This window comes from Herpailurus yagouaroundi, unplaced genomic scaffold (assembly GCF_014898765.1).
Source record: "Herpailurus yagouaroundi ecotype Mexico unplaced genomic scaffold, PumYag 428, whole genome shotgun sequence".
Taxonomy (NCBI): domain Eukaryota; kingdom Metazoa; phylum Chordata; class Mammalia; order Carnivora; family Felidae; genus Herpailurus; species Herpailurus yagouaroundi.
This window is the reverse complement of record NW_024412645.1, coordinates 1,075,523-1,081,522: the sequence shown is the minus strand read 5'-3', so window position 1 is coordinate 1,081,522 and position 6,000 is coordinate 1,075,523. Positions and strand designations below refer to the sequence as shown.

At 47.2% G+C, this 6,000-nt stretch overlaps 1 long non-coding RNA gene across 2 annotated transcripts in view; it reads right to left on the bottom strand.

Annotated features, from left to right (window-relative positions):
• Positions 1 to 1,743: 1,743 nt before the first annotated feature.
• LOC121022631 (uncharacterized) overlaps positions 1,744 to 6,000 on the bottom strand; it is a 30,440-nt gene continuing 26,183 nt past the window's right edge. For both annotated transcript variants that reach the window (XR_005787024.1, XR_005787023.1), the window contains one exon: positions 1,744 to 2,305. This is a non-coding gene — a long non-coding RNA (uncharacterized LOC121022631). The remainder of the gene's footprint in view (positions 2,306 to 6,000) is intronic.

Below are 6,000 nucleotides of genomic sequence, written 5' to 3'. Positions count from 1 at the left end.
TAGAAAGAAGTTTATATTTAGTACAACTGTGCTATTTCCCAGATGGGAAAACTGAGTCCAGAGAAGCCACTCCCTTTTCTGAGGTCACATACTAATGAAGCATGACGTTGGGGCTCAGACCCAGGGTTCGATTCCTGGGCCAGGGTGTTCTCAGAGGTTCCCAAACTGGGTTCCACATCCAGTGGAAACATTAAGTGTCACAGAGAAGTGGGTAGCTAAGGAGTGAGAGGGAACCTGTGTCACTCAGCAATCAAAACCCTCCTCCTTCTATCACAGAAGCTCCACTTTCATGTGCTAAAAAAATATTTTTTGAAGGCCACTCAATTGTATTATAAGATTGACATTTTCTTCCCTGGAAAATTTGCTCCCATGGAGAAAACTTAACTACTTCTTTGAACCACGTTTTTCTTTTTTACGTGGTTGGAAAAGCAAATGCGTGGCCCTTTAAAAGCCAGCAGTTAAAATGAAAGGCTCATTCACTCACGGGAATGAGCTGGGTGAGTCAGGGCGTTGGTAACAACTAGCCCAGATGTATAATCTTGTGCCTATCACTTAGGAAAATGCTGCCGTTAGGGATCACTTAATAGAACCTTAGAGTGAGGGTCCAGGGGGATCCCAAGGTAGACAGTCTGCAAGAAGCAGGATGGTGGGGGACAAATTGCAGTGAGATCACCTAGAACCCAGGCCCAGGGTGCTGGGCAGGGCAGGAGTTGCTGTTGGTGAGTTCTGCTTCTCCCTACCCTCTCCAATATGATTTTAAGCTGAAACAGACAAAATCCAAGACCAGGAAAACATCCTGGGTTGACCCCCACCCCCAAAGGTGGAAGAAAGACAACAAGAAATGGCAAAGCAAAGTTCACAACCTTTGTCCAGAGCGATTCTGGCTTAAAGGAAGGGCGAGGAGGCATCAGCTGATTCCCCATAGCAGAGGTGAAAGCTCAAACTTGACACTCAGCATGACTGGGTTTGAATCTCAGGCTCACCCACTCATTAGCTGTGCAACCTCAGGAAAGTTACCTCACCTCTCTGAGCATCCTTTCCTCATTGGCAAATGTAGATTGAAATGGTACCGGACATATAGGTCCGGTGAAGGATTAGGAAAGAGGAAGGCGGCGACTGGGTGGTTCAGTCCATTAAGCTTCTGACTATTTTGGCTCAGCTCATGATCACTGTTTGTGGGATTGAGCCCCCTGTTGGGCTCTGTGCTGGCAGCACGAGCCTGCTTGGGATTCTCTCTCTTGCTCTCTCTCTTTCTGCCTTTCCCTGGCTCACACTCACACGTGTGTGCTCTCTCTTTCTCTCAAAATAAACAAACTTTAAAAAAAAAGAAAAGAGGAGGTCTCTGCTCCTTACAGTGCTTCTGTGCCAAGGGAACAGTTGTAGCCACTTTCTATGAAGCACCTACTAAGTGCCCATGTATGGATGCCAGAGCCTGAGCTGTGCAGCCTCTGTCTATTGGGGATACTACCTGGTACTGCAGTAGTTCAGAGTAGGGCTCTCACCATTGTAATTTGTATCCAAAATAGTTTTGAGTCAAAGAACATTCTGGGAGACCCAGAGTTCATCAGTCTTTGCCATGGGTTACTCTGTTTGGCCAGCCCTCCCCACACAGCAAGGGCTCAAGAAATATTTGTTGAATGAGTGACTCAATGATGGAAGAAATTAATGAAAGATGAAATGTTGGTGAGTGTCCCCTACTGGATGGAGGGAGATTTGAAAAAAAAAAAAAAAAACCCTCAGGAATTCATGAACATAATGTTGAATGAAATAAGCCAGATACAAGAGAATGTTCAGTGTGATGACATTTGTATGAATTTCTAGAATGGGCAAGATAAATCTGTGATGATAGGAGTCAGAATTGTGGTTACCTGAAGATGGAAGAAAGAGAGCTAGGAAATGGCAAAGCTGGGGTTTAAACCAGAGGCCACTGCCAGCTAAGCCCATGTTCTTAACCCCTTAGACAAACTGCTGCTCAGAAGCCATACAGCCCAGTTTCCCATCAGATTTTGAGAGCTCCTTTACAGCCTCTGCCAAATGATTGGCCAGGTTCCACTTGCATATTTCCAGTGACAGAGAGCTCATTACCTATATGCTTGCAAAGGAGAACTTGGGAGGAAGAGTTCTAGTCCTTATAACAGCCTCTGCTTTCTCCTGCTTGACCTCAGTTATCTTGTGACTGCCATACCTAGGGACTTTTATCCAGAAGTGGCCTTTCTCCTTGTCCAGTCCCTCCGGCTCAATGGGAAGGGTAGGGGTCGTGGTGATAACTTTATAGTGGATTCTCTCACACACGCCATTCTTGTTCCTTTGAAGAGAAGAGAAGGCAAAAGTGTCATGGAGGATGATTTGGGAACAATTCAACAAATGTAAAATGTACATATTCTATAACCCAACCATCTCTCTTCTTGCACATGCATCCAGAGATGGAGGGGCAAAGAAGCACAGAGCAGCAGGGTTTGTGAGAATAAAAACCTCGCAAACAATCTAAATGTCCATTGATGGAGGACTGGTTACAACACCAGAGTGTGTCCTTCCACTGAAGGATGCCAGAGCAGTTTAAAAGGTTGGGAATGAGGTATCCACCCAAGAGAAATGAGAACACATACCCACATAAAGACTTGCATGCAAACATTCATAGCAATATTATTCCTAATAGCCTCAAACTGGATACGCTCCTAGAGTCCACCAACTGGCAAATGAACAAGCAAAATGTAGCATATCTGTACAATGGAATATTAGCAAAAAAAAAAAAAAAATTAAAGAAAAGAAAACATGAGGGGTGCCTGGGTGGGTCAGTTGGTTAAGTGCCAGACAATTAACAGCTTAGGTCATGATCTCATGGTTTGTGGGTTCGAGCTCCGCATCGGACTCTGTGCTGACAGCTCAGAGTCTAGAACCTGCTTCAGATTCTGTGCCTTTCTCTCTCTCTGCCCCTCCCCAACTCATGCTCTGTCTCTATCTCTCAAAAATAAACATTGAAAAAAAACTTTTTAAATTTCTTTTAATGTTTATTTTTGAGAGAGAGACAGAGTGCGAGCAGGGGAGGGACAGAGAGAGAAGGAGACACAGAATCCGAAGTAGGCTCCAGCCTCCAAGCTGTTAGCACAGAGCCCATTGTGGGGCTCGAATCCACCAGCTGTGAGATCATGACCTGAGCCAAAGTCAGATGTTCAACTGACTGAGCCACCCAGGCGCCCCTCCTTGGATAATTTTTTAACTTAAAACAAGCAAGCAAGCAAGCAAGAAAAGAAGCAATGCAAAAGAGCCTAGAGGCTACAGTCCATCCTCCAGCCCATCTTTTACAATTACTGGGCCCGTGGATTTAGGAAATTGTCATTTGTAAGCAGTAAATTGGATGTGTCTAAACTTAGAAAGGACTTCAGGAATGATCTAGTCCAGTTCCTTTGCTCTATAGGTGGAGAAACTGAGGCCCAGGGAGGGACTGCAGCCTGGCCAACGCCAAAACTTGTTGGGCTTGGGCCAGGGCTGCAGTCCAAGCCCCGGATGAAGCTCCTAGCTCTGCCCCCGCACTATACTCTGCACAAATTGTTTCGTGTCTCCGGGAAGGGGGAGTTTATAAATTTGGCCACGTTTTGGAACAACAGAGCCATAAATGGACATGCCCGCAGGAGGCTGGGAGGTACCTGACCTTTGAGGCTGGGGGTGGGGAGGGGAAGGGAGAACAGGGCCAGCAGCCTCAGCCCTGGCCCAGATTCTTGCATCCAGGAGAAAAGAAAACTGGAGAAAGGAGCTAGTCCAGAGGGAGGCTGCAGATGAAGCAGGTAAACAGGGAGGGCCACATGGACCTGGGTCAAAGGCCCCCCGCCTACCACTGTTTGGCTGGGTAATCTTGGACACATGCCTTCACCTCTCTGAGCCTCAGTGGTCACCAAACCTGGTAAATGATGAGAACGTGTGGAAAGGTTATAAAAATGCAGATGACCAGGCCCCAACTCCAGCTTACAGAGAATCAGATTCTCCCAAGATGGGTCCCAGGCAACTGTATTTTCCAGAAGCATCTTGTGGTAGTCTGCATCACTAGAGAACTGGAATTCAGGAGTCACTGACATCAGCCTTAAAACAGGCTTCTGAAAATCATTATTTTTATTAGACTCTTGCCCATAGAGGAAAACCCAGGCTGCCTAGCATGCCATTCAAGGCCTCCACGGCAACAGAACAACTTCACCCCCTCCCCACTTCAGCCCTTTACATTCATCCCTCCGTTGTTTCAGCAAACAAGGTTGAGTATCCCCTCTACAGCCCCACATAAAACCAGGTCTCTGCCTTCCCTGGCAGTCCAAAGTGGGAATAAATCAAATTCCACACTCCATGATTCTCTTCCTTTTTTAAACACATTCACATTCACACTTTCCAAACGAGACAGTTCCTTCAAGTTGGACAGTCCACCATTCCATTTGGCTTCTCTTTTGATGGAAAATCCATATCCCCTCTTCCATGAAGTTTTCCAGCTGTTCTCTGCCCCCCCCCCCCCCCGATGGAATCACTACCTATACAGGGCTCTACCCTCTAAATGAATGAGTAAATAAATGAGTGGAATTCTTGATTGATTTGCCTCCCGGCCCTGGCGCAGTTTGTAGCCAATAAAAATGTTTGTTGCAATACAATGAACACTGGATTCTCTGAGCCAACTCTGATCTGAATGCAACTACCACTGAAAAACATTCAGTCAGTCAACATTTACTGAATATGTATTATGCACCGGGCATGTGTAAACAAACCAGATCACTCCAGATGGGGTTAAGTGCAAAAATGAGTGCTCTGAGAGAGAACAATTGAGAGGTGCTGTTTCAAAGAGGGTGGTGAGGAAGCCCCCTGGAGCTGAGGCAGAGCTGGCCTGCAGAGCCCTAGAAGGGGTGACTTGATTTGGGTTTGAGAACGGCTCTTGGGCTTCTAGGTGGTGAGTGGAGGTGGGGTGGGGACAGTGCCAGAGCCGAGTGATGTGATTAACAATGGTGTGGAGAGGTGGGGCCCAGCCACACGAAGACAGATGCCACAGGGGGGCCTGCAGCTTGGGTGGGACAGCTGATCTTCCAAACTTTAGAGTCTTTGATGCTCTGAGCCTTATATGTTTTAAACTCACACACACACACAATTAAAGAAAACAAAATCCCTCAGAGCCTCAGAAGTTGGCTAAAGCCCATAGGATTGTCTGTTTTTTTAAAAAAATATATTTTCCCACTGAATCTTCAGTTTTGTATTTCCAGCAGCTGGCATCCACCCAAGGGGACAAGTTAGCTGAGACAAACAGGCTTCCGTCCCTCTGTCATTGTCCTCTGGATCGCTCGTGGCTGCTAAAAGGGTCATTTCCTGAGGCCTCAGCAGGGCTAGGAGGGTGAGGTGTGGGGGCCAGGCCTTCCCACGGATGCAGCTGGGTCAGCTGCATTTCCCGAGAGGACATTGCTTTGGGGGAGGGGGTGGGGCAGGCAAAAAGCAGCCCCGGAGGTCAGGCAAGCAGCTCCGGCCCAACACTTCATTAGTAAGTCAGTCACTTGAGGTTTAACAAAACAATGTGGTGAGGTTCCCAGGCTAGCCCACAAGAAGAGCCTGTAGGTCTGATATTGGAGAGTCATTTGTGTAGGATGAGAGGAACTCAGCCCAAGAGAGGTTCTGGGCCACCTGATTTCAAGACTCACCAAATTCAGGCTAGGTGACCTGGGAATGATCCTTTAAGGTGAGGCTGGGCTGTGAACACAGAAAAGCCCTTCCCTCACTGGGAGGGGCAGGGGGCCCTGACTCTGGGACAGGGGACTCCAGGCATGGAGCCCACTCAACTCCATGACTATCTAAGCCACACACAAATTTTAAGTTACTAGGTTCAGCCCCTCCTAGTTACAATCTGGTTTCTTAAACTGATGCTCTGCCCCTGTGATGCAGAGGCTGCCAAGGCTGTGTCTATCCCAAACCCATCAAATAACCTCCCACAAACCCATTAATCTTGTATCAGGATCATGCACCTTCCTCTCATGTCACTGTCCCTCA